At 31.1% G+C, this 21,018-nt stretch overlaps 3 long non-coding RNA genes across 12 annotated transcripts; all 3 read right to left on the minus strand.

The window, feature by feature from the left end:
* Positions 1–3,320: 3,320 nt before the first annotated feature.
* LOC141452957 (uncharacterized) lies at positions 3,321–6,324 on the minus strand. Of its 4 annotated transcripts, XR_012457699.1 has the most exons (7): positions 6,071–6,321; positions 5,692–5,952; positions 5,361–5,421; positions 5,060–5,185; positions 4,919–4,981; positions 3,899–4,188; positions 3,321–3,525 (listed from the first exon to the last, which is right to left on the minus strand). It is a non-coding gene; the product is annotated as an uncharacterized lncRNA (long non-coding RNA). The 4 variants fall into 4 exon arrangements; XR_012457697.1 differs by having other exon boundaries at positions 5,060–5,421; positions 6,071–6,324; XR_012457698.1 differs by lacking the exon at positions 5,361–5,421 and having other exon boundaries at positions 6,071–6,318.
* A 5,614-nt stretch (positions 6,325–11,938) lies between these two features.
* LOC141452605 (uncharacterized) lies at positions 11,939–12,806 on the minus strand. Its single transcript, XR_012457498.1, has 3 exons — positions 12,494–12,806; positions 12,132–12,294; positions 11,939–12,050 (listed from the first exon to the last, which is right to left on the minus strand). It is a non-coding gene; the product is annotated as an uncharacterized lncRNA (long non-coding RNA).
* Positions 12,807–13,833: 1,027 nt separating this feature from the next.
* On the minus strand, positions 13,834–20,904 carry LOC141452572 (uncharacterized). 7 transcript variants are annotated; one of them, XR_012457461.1, is made up of 10 exons: positions 20,560–20,904; positions 19,629–19,782; positions 19,290–19,470; positions 18,932–19,022; positions 18,701–18,832; positions 17,620–18,038; positions 17,360–17,524; positions 17,105–17,259; positions 16,115–16,393; positions 13,834–14,197 (listed from the first exon to the last, which is right to left on the minus strand). It is a non-coding gene; the product is annotated as an uncharacterized lncRNA (long non-coding RNA). The 7 variants fall into 7 exon arrangements; XR_012457465.1 differs by having other exon boundaries at positions 17,620–18,832; positions 20,677–20,904; XR_012457458.1 differs by having other exon boundaries at positions 17,620–18,832.
* Positions 20,905–21,018: the final 114 nt, after the last annotated feature.

Below are 21,018 nucleotides of genomic sequence, written 5' to 3' on the forward strand. Positions count from 1 at the left end.
CATGGGTTCTGACCCACGTAAAATCTTTGTGTGTGTGAGGTAATTCCAAGAAAATCGGTCACTAACACAAAGATCTTACATGGGTCAGAACCCAGCCTGCCTTAGCCGCCTGTTACCTTCCACAATCTGTTTCAACTATGTACATCTACACGAATGTAGTCGGCAATTATCGGTATTCTTCGGCTCAATATATTTTATTTAATTTAATCTACTGCTTTAATAGCCTTCCTGTATTGTTCTTACCATTTCGTCAAGAGGTTATCAATATAATTAACAATTATTGAGACTGTTGTTGATGCAGGCAGAATGGTGTACCACGAGTGTTTTCGCATTATTCTTAATATGTGTATGATAAAATGTGTATTATCTGTGAAAAACAGTGTACTTGGTGAGTAAATGTATTTATTTTTAAATAAGTATATTGTAATATCAAAAAAAGTGAACTGATAAGAAGTAAAAAGTCTCAACTTCAAAAAGTTTTAGGATTACTGAAATCCAGCAATTTTGTATTTTATTTAATTGAAGGTTAATAAAATGTAAATAAGGTATTTTTAACTTTTTATAATTTACGACCTTTAGTTGTGAATTTTTATATTGACGTTTCCATATTTATTGTGGATGTGTTCAGGCATGTAAGATAATCTGTCTGATAATTATCTGAATGTGTAAGTTATATAAGTTTAAGGAATATGTTTGTTCTATTGTGGTTGGAAAGAACTTCAATTTACTTTGTCAGTGTGAAATAACTATTGATCTTTCACGAGGTCACCTCTCTATTTGACTCAGAGATTCATTTTCAGAAGATGAATGGAAGTCGTAAACCTATTAAATAGAAATAGAACACTAATGCTATGGCAGATGAAAAGATTAAATTTTTTGGGATAATAAATTTGATATTGCAGAAGTAAAATGCTTAAAATAATATCGGAATACTACTGAATTTGTAGCAGACTGCTGCATGTAGCCATGCATGTATATTGTTTTTTGAAAAAATAAGGTATTATTTATTATTATTTCTTACTGAATTTGAAAAATAGAATATAAAGAAGTTGGAACTAAATGTTGAGTTGAATTTAAGTTTATTAATTCCTTACTAAATCTAGCTAAATCTGAACTAAAAATGACGAAGAGCAAGATGGTTAGCTTACTCTGCAGGTAGATAAATGCAAGATAGTTAGATCATGACGGGAAAAGGAAATAGGAATATTTAACATGTAAGAAGAACTAGTAAAAGTAAATAAAAATAAATTTCGCCTGAATAGTTCAGAAGGCTAACGAAAAGCATTAGTTGCTGCTATAAATGAAAAGAAATTAGTTAGTTTCAGGAAGTTCCAATTAGTGGGTTCAATTTTGAGAAGTATAAACAACCACTTTAAATATCACTGATACGCACACCGTACTCTATACGTATGCACTATACATGCCTTCTAATGCTGAGCTCAGGAGTTGGTCCAAAGATGATTTCACAAATGTTAATTTTTGGAATTTTGAAACAGATATGTATGATATTTCTTGAATGTTAACTCGTATGAATGTTTTCTTTCTTAAGTGTAATTCGTTTAATAAAAATTTTAAATTTACAGTAATGAAGAGGGCGATAGTATCAGAAATAACATATTTTCAAGTAAGTGTTTAAAATTGATCAACTTTTGTAATTGTAATAGAATAATAAAATTTATGGTTCAAGTTACTTAAATCCATTGTTACACATTTTCTAAATGTAAAACTTCATATCCTCTCCTAATAGTTGTAGATATCAATTTTAAATTTGGTGAAAATGATTGTAACCAATTGATTGAAATTGGAAAAGATAGCTCCAATCTTTTTTTTAAGGAAATTATCACAAATTATTCTTATGCTGTAAATCATTCTACCACCCAGTACAAATAAGAATAATACGTTAGCTTCTGGATTTCGTTTAAAAGTTAATGACATATTTTCTGATTAACTAGAAATTTGGTGCACTCATATATCATCTAACAACGAAATAAAGTGCGTTCTACTCCTTTTATGATGCAAATTGTTTTACAAATACATATTGTTATATAAAATGTTTTACATCTAAAGTGTTCCTTGTTCCTTCCAAGCTTTGCCAAAAGGTTGGAATTTGACCTATCAGCATGGTGCCCATTTTGCTAGATTTCCTCTTCTGGCCGATGTCTGGCTACAAATCAGAGGCTATTTTTAAAAGCGAGGAAAATATTTTTCATAAGAGAGAAAAATTTTAGTATCAGGAAATTATTCTTGAAACGTTTGGTATGGCGAAATTCTATAAGAGCATTTTGAGGTGAGAGGAGGGCAGACACTTACCTCTCAAGTCTCAATTCAGTAGAATTCGCAGCCTCATTAACCTGTTAACATGGCAATGAATTTCTAAATTTGAAGAAAATTAGCCGAAAAGAGGTTCACAGATTTTAGCGATTTCTTGTAAAGTGGTTCCGACAATCTTCTTTAAGTTGTACACGCTCCTTATAATATATGTATACAAATATATCATTCATTTGAAAAACATTCAAGGCAAATTTATTTATGTGGGATTCTTTGAAAGTGGTGACTCTTTCGAAAGTTATTGTACGGCTCTAACATCTGCATATTTGATTATGAAATGTCCAACCAAAATTCCGAGGACGAATTTTACTTGTCAAAAGAATGAATTTGAAAACGTGGGCGAAACGTGTGTTTGACTTATCAAATTGGGTCTTTAATTTTCTCTCTGACAATAAAACGTGATTCTGGAACAAGAGTCATGTCATCTTTTCTTCGAAATATTCTCACAGTAAACATTATAATACTGAATTAAATTATCTTTTTAAAACTAATTCCAAGTAACAACAGAATTGAATCAAGTAAATAGATTTAAGAGAAAATCATGTGCGTTTTCAGCCCAGATTTTTGCTTTTAAGTTGGTACAGAAGTTCTGAATGTAATTTCTATCAATATAATTTCTTACATAAAGTAGGTAAATTATGAAATCACTTATTAATATTTCCATAAATTTTTTGGAGTTTTGAAAATATTTCTTTTAGAAGAAAATGGATTACTTAATTTAGAGATTTGTAAATATAATTTCTTAATGACAACCTGAGGAACCAAAAACTCTGAAAAATGAAAAAATAATTAAAAAAGAACATCCCTAAATAGATAGCTAGTTTATTAAGTTCATTATATAATTAATGTAGCATATCTTTTTTCTATGATTTGATTTATCTACCAAGACTGAATGAAACTACTACTGGCACAAACTGAACACTTTGCGTCTTCTAAGCTTTAATGAAATAAGGTTTAGGTGGGATTTAATTTATAAGAAAGTAATATCCAACTTTGTATTTACATATTATAAAGAGTAAATAAATATTGTAATATAATTAGAATTACATAGAACAACAAACTTTAACAGATGAAATATTTTCCTGGCAGAATGACAGTTCCCTTAAGTTCGCAAGGTGTTTTCTTCGTGAAATCCCGTTTCATTGCTTCAGTGTTAGATTAGCTGAATACCTTCCAGTTGCACTGCCTCAAATAAATCTGTAACATTCAATTATGAGAGTTTACTACTTTATGATATTGAATGAAGCACCCCAAAAATACTGCAATTCCCTTAGATGATCATATAAGTGGTGTCAATCTTTCTCACATCCTCCCTCTCACTGACTCTTTAAGAAAAAATAAAAAAATACAGATTCATTGTTTATGCCTTTACATTCTATGCACAAGACAGTCACCGAAAGGAGCTAAACAAAATTTCCAACATAATTTAACACTAAAGAAATGCTTTTATTAAAATCCACAAATTTCGTATATACAGCGGACTTGGCTGTTATATCAACTTTATCTGCACATCAAAAGAAAATGTGGTATAGAAATTACTACTTGCTATTGAAAAAATAATATAACATACCTGCTTCTCATTTTTTTCTATGTTACATTATACATGTCAAAGGTATCAAAGGAAATCTTTGCAATTCTCCGACACATCTCTGAAGTGGTCTTATTGATATTTATCATTTATTTTAACAATCAGTTATCTCTGGGCAAGGTAACCGTTGGAAACCTGAAAATTTGTCCATTCCACTGGGAACTGTTTTAGGACATCTTATATTATCCATTTACATAAACATTTCTTTCTTTATAAGGCGGAGTAAATATAGCCTCTATGCAGATGATTAACAGATTTACTTACATTGTCCCCTGCAAAAAAAAATTAGATCAGAGTATTATAAAAGTTAATTTTGATTTGAGCTCAAATGGTGCGTGGACCAATAAAAAAAATCTGACGTACAATATTTCTAACACCTAAGACATGATTATTATAGGTGCCAGATATGTCAACAATAAAGACATTAATTCAATTTTGAAAATTACTGCAGATCAGGTCCCTATTCCAAGAATAATATCTGCAAAATGTTTGGGCGTCACGATAGTTAATTAATAACCCAGTACTAATTTTATGTCACATAATTCAGCATTTGAATTTTCGAGTTGATAATATTTCTAAAGGCATACCAGTTTTGAAAAGAAAGCTTACTTCGTTCAATTTCTTTCATGTAATTTATTTTTCCTTAAGGGGCCAAACAGAAAATAAAAGTCCTTTTTTTCTACTCTCTCTCGCTAAAAAGTGAATACCTTGCAAATGCCTGAACATTCTATGCAGACTAAAGAGCTACCAATGCAGTGATCAGTTTCACCCCACAATCAACTTTAATTTTGTACAGTACAATTTGTTTCAATTGAATGCGGCAAAACTAATAATTTACTTTTACTTGTTAGAGACAAGTGGCAAGCCTTAAAATAATGAAAACGTGAAGGTAACAAAGAACTTCCATTAACTGGTCAACTGAATTTTTAGATGTATGTTCCTCAACAGGAAAACTTCATAAATATTACAGAAATTTTCATTATATATTTATTAATTACATACCTTGTTTGAATCAACCTTTAGTTGAGGCTTGTTTTGGCCAATAAACGATAATCAGGATCTTGCCTACATTTATCAATAGAATTCAATTAAAGTTCTTACATTGCTTGCCTTGCAAATTTATTAAAAAAAAAAAATTCTTACCTCCATAAGTCATTCCAATATGATCTATTGTTAACAATATCACACGAATAGAAAATTCTCCGTAAAAAATTGATTTACATTTATTTTCAGTGACAAAAACATTCTACACAAAAACACGGGCGAAAGCTAAAAAACAGTATGAATATTTAACACTAGAGGCTAGTACAAAAAGCGGATTTTGCCTTTATATCAAATCCATAAACACCTCTATCAAACTAACATACAAAAAAAGGAACAAATATGGGTGGAAGACTTAGTACCATTCACCATTAGCCCAAATAATAATAATAATACAACAAACCTTCTTTCAAAAAATGCTTTTCAACTAACGTAATTTTTCGTCTATGCTGTAGCATATGCATCTGAAGGATCATATAGTAAAATTTACGTCCACGTATTCACATCAATAGTAAGTCACCAAAAGAACGAATTCCAACAAAATCATATTAATGAAGATTCAAAGAAATAATGTTCTAATTTTTTTAAAACATTACTTCTTCTTAGGTCCATTGGTATCCTTCATCAGGAGTTTCTGAATGTAATTCGGTTATTTTCCGAAGTAAACAACAGACAGGAGAAACTTAGTGAAGAATGATACTAATGGAACTAGAAATTATAAGAAAATAACTAACATTTTTTAAAATTTTCAGGTTGTGGAGAAAAAAAACTATTTAAATTATTATTTTACATCAACCGCTGAATACACCATTTTTTGGGAACTGCAGGCTATCCCAATAAAGTTATTAAAAGTAGTCTATTATTAACTGTCACCAATGAGGGCAACTAAAAATTCGACACTTCAAGAAGTTGAAGTTTGTGATAATATCCACAGATCCTTTAAGAGCAGAGGTTCTTGTCTCTCTTATAAGCCCTATATCCATCCACTCGTTTATCTAATCAATAAAAAATAAAAACAGTAATATTTCAATTTTAATAAATAACATATTTCCAAGAAAACTTTTACATTAAAATAATTCTATATTGCTGTAGCATTCAAAGGAAAATATGTACCTGGTGAATCACTTTCCGATTCAAAAGTAAAAATAAAAATAAAAAATAACCAAAAAGAAATAAAATCATTGCATAAACAAATACCACAATATACCAAATATCAACAAAATAAACTAAATAAAGGTATTGTTTACGTTTGTTTTCAAAAATCGCCACTGGAGCGCTCTGCAAACTGGAAAAAAGCTTGAACAACCTTAAAACATGGTCAAAATATCAAGTTTTGTATTAGGATACAAACCAGCGTAGGAGCTCTTTACCGCTTAAATTCTATTTTTTTCGTTCTAGTCAATTTTATTTAAATATTTAACATATATATTAATAAAATAAGTGTGTTCTTTTAATGTAAGCTTTTTTAAACGCTATTTAGTGACATTATTGTGAATTTCAATCAATTTATAAATTGATTTTAGCCTATAGGCTAAAAGTCTGAAAGAGAGCTGCCCATTTTTTTTATCATTCTTTTTATTTAAAACGAATAAAAGGCATCTATTTCAGGCCATAATTTCCTAAGAAACTATTCGAAATTATAAAGTTTAGAAAGAACTTAAAAGGGTATGAGAAAGCACATAGGTTTACTGTAAATATAATTGACAAAAGGCAGATTCAAGGTAATTATTCAGTTTGATTTACTTTCAATTTTGAAAATGAAAAAGTTCCTAGCAAAAAAGTTTATTCACTAAATCAATAATTAGAGATGGCAACTTTTAATTAATGAAAAGATATGGATTTGGTTTCATACTTTTTAATAAAATGCAGCAGTCTTAGGGGAATTAGAGTGGTATTTAAACCACACTTTTTGACTTTCAGATATTTAAATCTTTTTACAAAAAGAAATTAATTATTAAAATCATCGCTTGCTCTATACATGTATGTAATAAAAATGAGGATTGCTTGAGGTCTTTTGCTCTGAACGTTTCCTAAACTTTGAGTATTCTTCAAGTATAATTGTGATTAGATGTGGCCAGTTCTTGTGGCTTTTACTAGAGAAATTTCAAGTACCCGTGCAAGAGCATTTATTTTTTGCAAGATAATAACAACATAAGCCAGCAATGTTCAATTAAAATATTTGAAAATTTATGTCTATCCCTTTCTTGCAGTTTCTGTAAATTAAACGCTCAGAAGAATCAATTAACCTAATTATGTAGTAAAATCAGATCTAAATGTCTTTCTAGAAATAATTAAGCTTCTCTAGGTTTATAAGACACTATGCGAAATTTAATTTTATCAGTACATGTTGGGACACATTACCCATTTACTCTTTATTGTAGCTTATGTACTTACGAATACTTTGCAAGCTTAAGATTTTAAAAACCTACTTTTTAGAAAAGAAAATTGAGTGAAAAATACTTTTGATAGACTTTATTCCCTTTATTTTACATCAGAAGAACCATTAATGAAATTACTTATTCTGTCAAAAAATTTACTCATTTTCAAGAAATGTACAACTTGCTATTTTTCTCTCTCCCTATTTTCACTATCATCTTACCTAAAGAATATCATTAAAAATCACTGAGGTACTGTTTTTTTCTTTAGATTGATTCAGTCCTCATTTAAGAAGAAAAGGTGGATATGGGATCGCTCCTTAGTATACAGTAAGGATTTCCAAATAATTCAACAATCTCTGGACGCAATATCGATCATGTGCTAGAAATTCCTCTTAAAATACAAAGTTTAGGATAATCTGCAACTTAAGGTAGGAATGTTTCTTGAGACAAAAATTGGTAAGTCATGGTTAATGAGCCAACATATGATGTGCTGTTCATATAAAATAGAATAGTAAAAAGTAACAAATTATCTACTCTACATAATCAAAAAATATTGGAGACTGTCTCTTTCTATTCGATTGCACTTCATGATGTTAAAAAGAAATATCTACATAGTTCTTCACTTAGTAAAGCCAGTTATATTGAGCACTTGCAAATAAATTCTTGTGAAGTTAAATAACTTATAATTCCAAAGATCCTTGAAATTTTTGCAGTTTGTATTAAATGCTCAATATCTGACTAATATCAGCATGGAATCAATGGTTATATAACTTTGTTATCTAGTATATTACTTATGGCTCTGTATATGTTTTTTAAATTATATTTTGTAACTATTTAATGATTTTTAACAATTAATGTTTTATTGATAGATGAAATTCATTTTTTAGAATTATATTTTCTTTTTAAATTTAAATTGTGATTAGCTAACTGTATCTTTGTATAAGAGAACAAATAAACAAATTATGGTTAAACATAGTATCAAATAAAATGCAGACAACCTTAATTTTAGTTTTGTTCCAAATGTAAACTCAATTAACTTTATCCTATGTGGATCTGTTAGAATAAAGTGAGTTAGAAAAATAGTTTAGTCTTTATAGGGTATTTTGGCGTGAGGGTTTCAGTTTTTGAAATAGATCACTAGTTTTTTTTTTATTCCTGTTTTATAATTAGTTTAGATTATATTTTTCTTAGATTTGAAGTACGAGTTGATTTATCTACCATGAAAGAAATGACTACTGGCACAAAATGAACACTTTACGTCTTCTAATCTTTTAATTTGATAAGGTATAGGTGGGATATAATTTTTTGAAAAATACCCAATTTTTATTCATATATTAATAAAAGAAAATGAATATTGTAATAATAAGAATATATAAAATAGAACACTTTTGAACATCTAACTTTAACGGATGAATATTTTCTTGGAAGAATTACAGTTCTCCTAAGGAATGTTCCCCCAGCGTAGTTTCTTCGCGATAGCATCTAGTACTCTACAACAGTTTCATTGCAGACACTAACTCTATATTATCGGCTGCTATTTAAACTGCAAATGCTTCCATAGATTTGTTAGAGTAGTTGAATGTACGAGGGTCGTTTGAAAAGTCCGTGCAAAAATAAAAACTACTTAATTTTTTGGGGTAAACCTTTTTTATTTTTCAACATAGGCTCCTTTTAGGCTTATACACTTTGTCCAACGCTGCTCTAGTTTGTTGATCCCTTCCGAATAATAGGGTTTGTCCAAGTCTGAAAAATAGCCATTCGTTTCTGCAATCACCTCCTCGTTTGAATAAAATCTTTTTCCGCCAGCCATTTCTTCATATTGGGGAACAAATAGTAGTCCGAGGGAGCCAAGTCTGGAGAATAGGGGGAATTTGAAACGAGTTGGAACCCTATTTCCATTAATTTTGCGACCACAACTGCTGATGTGTGAGCTGGTGCGTTGTCGTGATGGAAAAAGACTTTTTTGTGGGCCAATCGTGGGCGTTTTTCTTGCAGCTCGGTTTTCAAACGGTCCAATAACGATGAATAATATGCACCTGTAATAGTTTTACCCTTTTCCAGATAGTCGATGAGGATTATTCCTTGCGAATCCCAAAAGACAGTCGCCATAATCTTTCCGGCCGAAGGAACGGTCTTCGCCTTTTTTGGCGCAGATTCCCCCTTGGTAACCCATTGTTTAGATTGTTCTTTGGTCTCAGGAGTGTAGTGATGTATCCATGTTTCATCCACAGTGACGAAACGACCCTTAAAGTCCTGCGGATTCTTCTGGAACAGCTGCAAACCGTCCTTGCAACACTTCGCACGATTTCGTTTTTGGTCAAGCGTGAGCAATCGCGGCACCCATCTTGCGGATAGCTTTGTCATGTCCAAATGTTGATGCAAAATATTATGTACCCGTTCATTCGAGATGCCCACAGCACTAGCAATCTCACGCACCTTCACTCTTCTGTCATCCATCACCATATCATGGATTTTATCAATGATTTCTGGAGTAGTAACCTCAACAGGGCGTCCAGAACGTTCAGCGTCACTTGTGCCCGTATGGCCACTCCGAAAATTTTGAAACCACTTATAAACTGTTCTAATCGAAGGTGCAGAGTCACCATAATGTTTATCAAGCTTCTCTTTAGTCTCCTGAGGCGTTTTGCCTTTCATAAAGTAGTGTTTAATCAACACACGAAATTCTTTTTCGTCCATTTTTTGAAAATCACTCGACTCCCTCGATTCAAACGAATGCCAAACACAAAGAAATAGACCGATCTGGCTGAAACTTGGTGTGTGTTCTTTCAAGAGATGCTACTAACCTCGATACGCGCCAGTGGTGCTATCTCTCTGACTTTGCACGGACTTTTCAAACGACCCTCGTAGTAGATTAGTTGAATGTACACCAACATCTAATACCAAAGCCTTGGTCAGTAATTATCTGTAACATTCAATTAGGAGAGTTAACGACTTTATGTATAATAATGGAGATAGTAACGGTAATGATGATACACCCAACTAATATTGCTATTCCCTTACATGATTACATAGATAGTGTCTTTCTCATTCACTCTCTCTACCCTCTATCATGCTCACTCACTCACTCTCTCATTCTAAAAAAAAATTAAAGATTGTTGAAGAGCAGCGGATTTGGCAGTTACATCATTCGATCTACACGTCGATCAAGAAAAAAAATCTGTGGAATAAAACTTACTACTTACCGCTGAAAAAATAATATACCTGTTTCTCAGTTAGAGAATAGTGCGTTGCATTATAGTCAGAATACAATATCATCAGTTCAGGACATAAGTTAAGGTCAATCATCAGAAACTGCAGCCTAAACATAAATCACATTTTTCGAGATCTGGTACTATTTATTCAACATCCTAGGATTTTTCTAGCAGTCCTTTTATGCGATCTTCTCTGGTCTCGAAGTACAGTAGAACCGTACACCAACTAACGATTATAGCACAACTAAACAAGGTATGAAAAGTCTATAGCTTCTCCTTTCTCAGTGGCTCTGAAATAATAATAATAATAAAACAAACCTCTTTCAATAATTTTTTTCCCATTCATATTTATTCTTCTTCAGAACTGTAGCACTGCAAGCAAAATATGCACCTGATGGACCATAATCCCATCCGCAATCACTATTGATCTCACTAGATCACCAAAAAAATGAACTGAGAATAATTCTGATAATTAAGGATTTACATGAAATGTAATTTTTGTTTTTTTAATTGTTACTTTTTTCTTGGTATGTTGATGCCCTCTACAAGAGCTTCTGAATATGATTCTATTAACTTCAACATAAACTCTCTCAAAAGTTCCCGATGAAAGGATTGCAATTCTCAGAAAAAACTCTGTGATATATCTTATCATTCTGGGGTTCCACAAGTTCCAGTTTTTTGGTATCTTTTATACTCCATTTACATAAACTTTCCCCTGTTTGAATTAGAAAAGAGTATAATAAAATTTAATTTGGATTTGCGCTCTACTGGTGCGTGAGCAAAACAAAATAATATTACTTTTAATATTTATAAAACCAAAGTCATGATTGTTGTTAAGTGCCAGATATTTTTTTTTTTTATTTTTATTTTTTGGCATTGGCTTCCGCCATACAGCCAGATATGTCAACAACATTGATTATAGAGAATTATTACATTTTGAAAATTACTGCAAATCCCTATTCCATACGTAATATCAAAAAAATGCATAGATGCCAAAATCACAAACCGCCGAAAGATAATCATGTAAGTGACCTTTCTTACTAAATTTTAAAAACGTTGAATCAACTAAAATACAACCATAACATTCTGCCAGTTTACTAAGAAAACAGCTGGTCTCAACAATAATATTTCCTTACCTAGTTTTACACTTCAACGGGTTCATAAAGTGCAGGGTGGAATTTAAAATTGCAAAGGTCTCTTAATCCCTATGTCCGTTTTGTTTTGAATGTAAAAAGGGATGAACATATTACCCCTCACTTACCTCTTGTTACCCCTCATTGACCTCTAATTTTAAAATTACAAAATTTTAAATAAATGCACTAATTAAAATATATTAAAAACATGCCTATTTCTCTAAGAAAAAAGTTGGTCGCCACCTCAATATTTCCATACCTTGATCATTATTCGTTGGTGTATTAATTGTGGCGTGTGTATCTTTTCACAGTATTTTAATTTATATTGCTATTCCATTTTTCTGACTTGTTATAACCAACAAATGATAGTCTAAAATTGTCAATAGATTTAAATTGAAATTCTTACATTTATTGTCACGCAAAATTATTTAAAACAAAAAAAAAATCCTACCACTATAATCCATTCCAATATGATCCATTGTTATCTCCATCTTAAATTGTATTTAAAAAACTTAATTGTATTGATGCACTGATTCTGTAATCTTCTAATGTTAACCACAGATAACTGAAACTCTCATAAAATGCTCTCAAGAATTATACAATGGAACCTGAAACTAATAAGAAAATAATTAAATTACCAGGCACGGCAATAATGCTTCCATAAAAATTTAACTAGAGAAATTTGTTAAAATCAAAGATCCTTTAGGAGCAGCGGTTTTCTTCTCTCTTGTATGCCCTACATCAACATGTCTATCAAGTCAATAAAAAAAACAAAAATATTTTAATTATAATAATTTTCAAGGAAAATTTTACATTAACATAATTCTGTATTGCTGCAGCTTTCAAGCATAATATGCACCTGATGAATCACACTGGAACAATGTTGCTTTGCTATTAACCTATTCAAAAGCTAAAATAAAAAAATACCCAAAAAATAATAAAATCATGGTCTATTCAAATTATGACGGCACAATTTACCAACCAAATATAGACTAACTAAAAAGATTGTATCCATTTATGTTTCAATAAGTCGCCACTGGAGCGCTCTGCAAACTGGAAAAAAGCTTCAACAACCTTAAAACGTGGTCAAAATATCAAGTTTTGTATTAGGATACAAACCAGCGTAGGAGCTCTTTACCGCTTAAATTCTATTTTTTTCGTTCTAGTCAATTTTATTTAAATATTTAACATATATATTAATAAAATAAGTGTGTTCTTTTAATGTAAGCTTTTTTAAACGCTATTTAGTGACATTATTGTGAATTTCAATCAATTTATAAATTGATTTTAGCCTATAGGCTAAAAGTCTGAAAGAGAGCTGCCCATTTTTTTTATCATTCTTTTTATTTAAAATGAATAAAATGTATCTATTTCAGGCCGTAATTTCCTAAGAAACTATTCGAAATTATAAAGTTTAGAAAGAACTTAGAAGGGTATGATAAAGCACATAGGTTTACTGTAAATATAATTTAGGAATGTTTCCTAAGACAAGTAAAGTAAACATTAATGAGCCAACATAGTCTGTGCACTTTAAATAGAGTAGAATAGATGTAAAAAGTATGCACCCTACGCAATCAATAAATATTGGAGACTCTGTTTCTATTCGATTGCACTTTACATAGTTATAAAAAATAATATCTACACTTTCCAGTTCTTAGAATATCTTGTAAATTAAGTCTTGTAAAGTTAAATAATTCTTTAATTCAAAAAATCGTCATTGAAACTACTGCAGTTATTATTAAGTGTACAATATCTTATCAATTTCACCACGATATTAATAGTTTATTTATTTAAATTATATTTTCTTTATAATTTCAAATTATAATTAGCTAATTTTGTCTATGCGTAAGAGAACATATTAACAAATTATTGTTAAACAGAGAAAAAATAAAATACAGATTACCTTAATTGTAGAGTTTTATTCTAAATATACACCCAATCCAATTAAACTATTGTGAATCTGCTCCAATAAGGTGAAATGGTGAGTTAGCGGAATATTTGCAGTCCTCAGATGTACTTGGGAGTGTTGACGTGAGGGTTTCAGTTTTTGAAAAAGATAACTACTATTTTCATGTTCATAATGAATTAATTTAGATACTCTTTTTATAAGATTTATAATACGACTTTGGTTATTGAAGCACAAATTTAAACACTAAGTTTTCTAAGCTTTTAATTTGATAAGGTTTTGGCAGGATATAATTTTGCATACAAAGTAATACCTAATTTACATTCATGTATAAAAAAGATAAAATGAATATTGTAATTAAAGGACAATATAAAAGATAATTCTTTTGAACATCGAATATTTCACTGATGAATGTTTTCTTGACAGAGTTGCAGTTCCTTTAAGCAATCTTCTCAGAGTAGTTTCTTCCAGATAGGATCTATTACTCTAAATTCCGCTCACCACAGACACCAACTTTTACATTATAGGTTGCCAAGTGACCTGCAAATGCTTCTTTCACTGATGACTTAGCTGAATGTACAGCATCATAGAGTTGCAATGTCTCGGAATATCTGTAAAATTCAAATATGAGGGTCAACGACTTTGTAACAATGGAGATCAGAAGCATATATATAATATTACAATTCCCTTAAATCATTAAATAGGGGATGTCTTTCTCACTCACTCTCTCTAATAATAATAATAATAATAATAAACAAACTAAAAACATTGCTTATGACTGTACATTCTACGCACAAACAGTGCCACCGAAAGTAGCTTAAGAGAAGTTAAATAAATAAATAAACAAATAAATAAAAAACAAATTAACTCTAAAGTTTGTTTTTAAATTTAAACATTTATTAAGAGCAGCGGATTTAGCTTTATACCAATTCTATCTGTAAAGTAAAAAACTGTAGAATAGAAATTACTACTTGCCTATGAAAAAATAATGTACCTGTTTCTAAGTTAGAGAATGGTGCGATACATTATTGTCAACTGACTATATTATTAGATTAGAACATCAGATTATGTCACAAATTACACAAATTGCAGCCAAAAAAGACATAACAATTTTCTAGTTCTGGTAGGAGAATACTCCATTTTTTTTTTTTTTTAATATCCTATGATTATTCCAGCAGTCCTTTTTGTGATCTCCTCTAATCACGACATGCTGAAGGTCTCGTGCGGAAATTAATGACTGGAGCACAATAAAACATAGTATAAAAAGCCTAAAGGTCCTCCTTTCTCAGCTCTACAGAAATAATTTCACCTTGAGAGCACTGTGAATTCAAGATAGAAATCTCTAGATTATATTACCAGTTTTAGTCATATTTTCGACCAAGAGAATAAATTCTAAAATCTTCTGGGTCTATATTTATTAACTATTGTGAAGTGCTGAAAATGTGTTCTGAATTATCTTTAATGTTATTCTCCACAGCACGCATTTTTATTTTACGTAGATTGGTTGCGGACTTTGATCCATCAAAAAAGGGAGTTTAATAATTTGGCCCAGAAAGTTTGTCTTTATTTATATCAAAATAAAGTTCTTTCAAAATCTCAAATCTAACCAAATTATATACTTCTGATGATAGATAAAGCACCTAACCGGCGCATGTTCGACGGAAAAAAATAAAATAAATACAACTTGTTTTGCATTGTGAGTGATTACTGTAAAACTGGTCACCGACGGAAAACAAACAGGCAATAATAATCTATCTTTCTCTTAAAAGGTGAACTCTGCATTTTTTACAAAACTGATGACACATTTTTTAAAAGTTTAATTGTAATTAATTCTCAAGCAAAATTATTAAAATAACAATTTCCCATCATTAGTGAAATGGTCTCTTAAATCGGCTACATCTAAACGTCATCTAACAACAAAAAAATAGTTGTAGCAAACAAAAAAACTACTCGTTTTAATACAAATTATATCTTATAACTTCTTTTAAGCATAATAATCAGTCACAAAAGGGGTTAAAGTTAAAGTTATAATTGAGCCGTTCACTGCACAAATCGATTAACTCCACCTTTTTGAAATATCTTAAATTTAAGTGCCAAAGCACTAAATCTTTTTATATTTATAATAAATTTCCCAAATAATGAAGATTAACACCATTAAAAAACAAAAATTTTTTTGTCCATTAAATGACCAATAATTTACTTCAGAAGCCATTTTGATAAACTCCGTGCTTTAATGTATAATCGTTGCAATAATTCAACTCAAATTCAGGAGCAGGTGCTGAATGATAACAGTAAATTCACTTGAATTTATATCATAAACGGAATTTTAAAAACCAACGTACATTATTTCATCTCATTTCTTTATTTTTTGTTTTATGGAGTTAATCGAGTTGTGCATTGAACGGCTTTATTAATAATAAAAACTGCGACTAATTATACTGATTAGCTTCTTCAAAGATTTTTTAAAAAATCGCCGAGGAAAATAGAGGTTGGATTTAATATTAACATTTTTTTGAGAGTTTGCTTACACTTTGATGGCCAATAATTCAGTGCTTAATTTCACTCCAATGTCTTCTATTTTGCCAACCAATTTCTATTAATTGAATGTTGCAAAACTAATAATTGACGTTTTGCTTGTAAGGTACGAGTGGCAACCCTTAAAAAAGTGAAAACTTGAAGATCTTCAACAAACTGATTAATTAATTTTGAATGTACTATTCTCAACAGGTGAACTTTATCAAATCCTTCCATTCAGGGGTACAATAGCTGTAAGTACAGCATCATCTAGTTCCAATGTCTCGGAATATCTGTAACATAAAGTAACTGACTGATATTGGGGATAAGAAGTATTCATAGAATTTTACTACTTCCTTACATGATTACTCAAGTGGTAGGAACTAGAGAAGGTAAATGAGCTACCAAATCAGAGATCAGATTAACCCCACAATCAGCTTTAATTTTGTACCGTACAATTTTGTACACATTGAATTTTACTTTTACTAGTTAGAGACACGTGCAACCCCTATAATAATGAAAACGAGAAGGTGACGAAGCACTTCCATTAACTGATCAATGAATTTTGTGACGTACAATTTTGTACACATTGAATTTTACTTTTACTAGTTAGAGACACGTGCAACCCCTATAATAATGAAAACGAGAAGGTGACGAAGCACTTCCATTAACTGATCAACGTACGATTCTCAACGGGTAAAATTTATACAGAATAAGTATTGAAATATTTATTAACTATATTTGAATATACTCTTGCATAAAAATAGCCACCTTTAGCATTACTTTGAGGCTTGCTTATCCTTCCATAAATTAATTTATTTTGCTGTGCAATTTTTCTTGTTCGTTTACCAATAAACAATAATCAGGGTGCATAACTTCCAAATTATCGAGTTTTCAATTAAAATTATAAAAATAAAAATTACATAGTCTTGCAAAATAATAATAAAAACAAAAAAAATTCTTATCACCACAAATAATTCCAATATGACTGTTGTTATATCCACCTGACCAATAGTAGGTTCTTCAAACAATTTAATTGATATTTATTTTCAGTGACAAAAACATTCTATACACAAACTAAAAGGAAGTTTGTTGAAATCCAAAGATCCATTAAATGCAGCGGATTTCGATCATATACCCACTCCATCTAAACGGCTTTCTAACAACAAAACACTACATGCCATTGACACAAATAATAATAATAATAATAATAGTAACAATAATAATAATTATTATTATATTATAATTATAAAACCAACCTTATTTCAAGAAAAGTCTTCTCATTAATATTTCCTATTTAAGTGCTCAATTTCATTCCACATTCTTCTATGTTTATGTACCATTCAATTTTATTGATCAAAGAATTTTGTGATGAAGATCAACTATCGACCGCATTTTTCCTCTCAGACATATCTAGAAAACACCTACAAATTCGAGGTATCGAACTACATCTTTTCATCGATTTCAAGCAGGCGTACGATAGTATTAAGAGAGAGGAATTATTGAAGGCAATGCTTACTCTAGGAACTCGGAGGAAGCTGATAGCCCTTGCAGGTAGCAGCAGTTAAGTTAAGGTGCAAGGATTACTGTCGGATGCCTTCTCAGTTAAGGGCAGCTTGAGGCAAGTCTCTTTCCTCCACCCTGTTTAATATAGCTCTGGAGGTGGCGATACGTGCTTTTCGTACTAACCCGAATGGCACTATTTGTAATAAAATGAGTCAAAATTTAGCTTACGCAGACGATATTATGCTGTCGGCTTGATCAATGACAGAATTAGCTGGAGTTTTTGAAGAATTCGAAGACGCGGCAAGGAAGATGGGTCTCCTTATAAATGAAGAGAAGACTTATTATTTAAAAACTTTGGGTGGAATCCAGTGTGAGCCTTAGAAATCACGTTCAAATCCGCAAGCCAGTTTAAATATCTGGGAGCACTCTTGACTGAAAAAAAAACGAAACTGCAAAAGAAATAAAAACACGAATGGCGGCTGGCAACAAATGTTTCTTTGATCTCCGTTGAAATTCAAGAGTTTAACAAGCACAGCTAAGGTCCTTATTTATAAAACTATCATTCGGCCTGTGGTACTTACCAAAGCCAAAGTCGGGTACTTACAAAAGCTTCCAAAGAACTTCTCAACATATGGGAAAGAAAAGTAATCCGACGAATATTTGGGCCTGTCTGCGAAAGAGAGTGGTGGAGAATTAGAAAAAATGTAGAGCCTCGGCAGATGTTCAGGAAACCAGATCTGGTATCTTTTGAAAGGAAGAACCAGTTAAGGTGGCTTGGACATGTCGAAAGTATGCTACAAAACAGAATTCCAAGGAAACTACTGGAGGGAAAGCCAGGAGGAAGCCGTAACAGAGGGAGGCCTCGTATGAGATGGTTAGATGGTGTGGAGGAAGTTTTGAGAGGGATGGGTGACAGAAGATGGCGAAGGTACGCCTACGACAAAGCCTAATGGCAAAAAATAATGGAAGAGGCCCAGGTCCTTGTAGGGCCGTAGCGCCATGGGGTAGGTAGGTAAGAATTCTGTGATGAACGATTCTCATTAAATAAACTTCAAAAATGGTAAAAGAACAGTAATGATTTAAATATTTTTTACTGATTGCACTGAATATACTGTTGCATAACAGTATATTACATTCTTTGCACACTTTGAGGCGTAAATGTCCTTTCTTCATGAATTCATGTATATTGCTGCGCCATTTTTTTTTATTTCTTCTTTCTTAACCAACTAAAAATAATGAGGACTCATACAAACAAAATTATTGATTAATTTTAATTGAAATTGTTAATTATTTTTCAAATCGAACTTATTATTACAATTTCTTACCTCCATAAACCATTCCAATGCGATCTCATATTTATCTACACCTTGCTTAATAAGTTCTCATACAAACAAAATAATATTATGTTAAGAATTTCTAAAAACAAAGCAATGATTGTTGTAAGTGCCAGATATTTCCACAATCTAACTATTAGTTCCATTATGAAAATGTCTGCAGATCAGATCACTATTCCATCCGTAATATCCGCGAAATGTATGGGTGTTACCATCACAACAAATCGTGCAATAATCATTTTAGTGACCTCTAATTTTAACTAACAGACAAAATTTTAAAAACACCGCACTAACCAAAATATAATAAAAACATTCTGCCTATTTCAATAAGAAAACAGTTAGTAGCTACCTTAAATTTTCCTTAAGGAATGTTCGCAAGGTAGTCTCATCTTGAACGGATCCAGCTAAAACCCGCTTCATTGCAGGCACCAACTACTATATTATTGGCTGTCATTTCAATTTCAAATCCTTCCTGCAGTGTTATATAGGCTGAATACACAGGTCCTTCAAGTTTCACTGTCTCAAAAAATCTGTAACATTCAATCATGAAAGTTAACGACCTATAATGATATTGGAGATATGAAGCACCCACATAGTACTGCAATTCCGCTAAATTATCATATAGGAGATCTCTCCCTCTTTCTCATTCACTCTTACTATCTCTTTAGAAAAAAAAAAAAAATTAGACCTGGACAGGTGCAGACTTGAGGCAGATGCTGTATAAGGTTGGTTTGGTTTTTCGAAAGTTGTTAAATAGATTTAACTATTTATTAACTAGGGAATTTTCAGATATTTGGAATAGTTGTCCGTACATACCACCAAATTAGAAAAAATCTTCATGCCTGCAAAAATAATCAAAATTAATAAATCGTTTTACCTAAACTTTTGCTTCAATTCATCGAAAAAGAAATTATTACAGATTTTATTTTTTTAACAATCCCATTATTTGGGTATTTTTTATTAATTTAAAAATCAAGTATTGAAAAACTACCAATAACATTTAGGGCTTCCTGAATTTCCTTATTTAAAATCAATATTCCAGGTAAATGTGCTCAGTAAAAGCAATAGCGATACTATAAAATTGTAAAACCCCAGTTAACTAAATTGTAGGAAAATCTTCAAAAATAATTCATTCTGTAAAGAGTTATTGTCGGTTGAGAGATTATGATCTTCTGTTCTTCGTTTGTTGAAATAACAATGCTGAACAGAAGCTGAACTAAAAGACACAAACCAATTAACTATCAACAAAGAAAAGGGTTAATATTAAGCAAATTTAGGTGTAAAAAAACAGCATAGAATTATGAGAATATGTACTAACTGCAGAAAGCGTTAAAATAACTTAGAAACACCTCAAATGGAGCACAATATGTTACATTTCAAATTCTGGCCTTGGACCAAGATCTTTTAAAAAAGCCATAAATAAGGGCTTTATTGAATATTATTTAGAAATCAGCTTATGAAAAAGAATATACAGGCATGTCTTCATGCTTTTGGAAGAATGTTTTGAATTCTTAGAGATAAAACAAATTTTTGTTGTGCTGCCGACAATATTCACGTTGAGATGGAAATTAAAATTATCTTTTCGGAAACACATTTATTTTAATAACAATTTATTGTACCTTAAATGATTGGCATTATTACGTCGAATTTTTTTTGTTTGTTAAATAATTCAGAGGTAAACAATTAATTTAAATCTCTTTTATTAATTTAAACAACAAATAAAAACCCCCACACACCTCACTCAGCATTTTAACGATGAAACTAACTAGTAAACTGAGACAGAAGGTTAAATTAAATATTAACAGAGAGACGTAGAATACCGATGGTTGCCGACTACATTCGGGAAGATGTACTTAGTTGAAACAGATTGTGGAAGGTAACAGGCGGCTAAGGCAGGATGGGTTCTGACCCATGTAAGATCTTTGTGTTAGTGACCGTTTTTCTTGGAATTACCTCACTCACACAAAGATTTTACATGGGTTAGAACCTAAGGTGCCTTAGCGGCCAGTTACCTTCCACAATCTGTTTCAACTGTAACTACCGAATGTAGTCGGCAACTATCGGCACTCTTCGGCTCA

The sequence above is a fragment of the Rhodnius prolixus genome, unplaced genomic scaffold, assembly GCF_049639745.1.
Source record: "Rhodnius prolixus isolate KJV_2025 unplaced genomic scaffold, Rpr scaffold_3, whole genome shotgun sequence".
Taxonomy (NCBI): Eukaryota; Metazoa; Arthropoda; class Insecta; order Hemiptera; family Reduviidae; genus Rhodnius; species Rhodnius prolixus.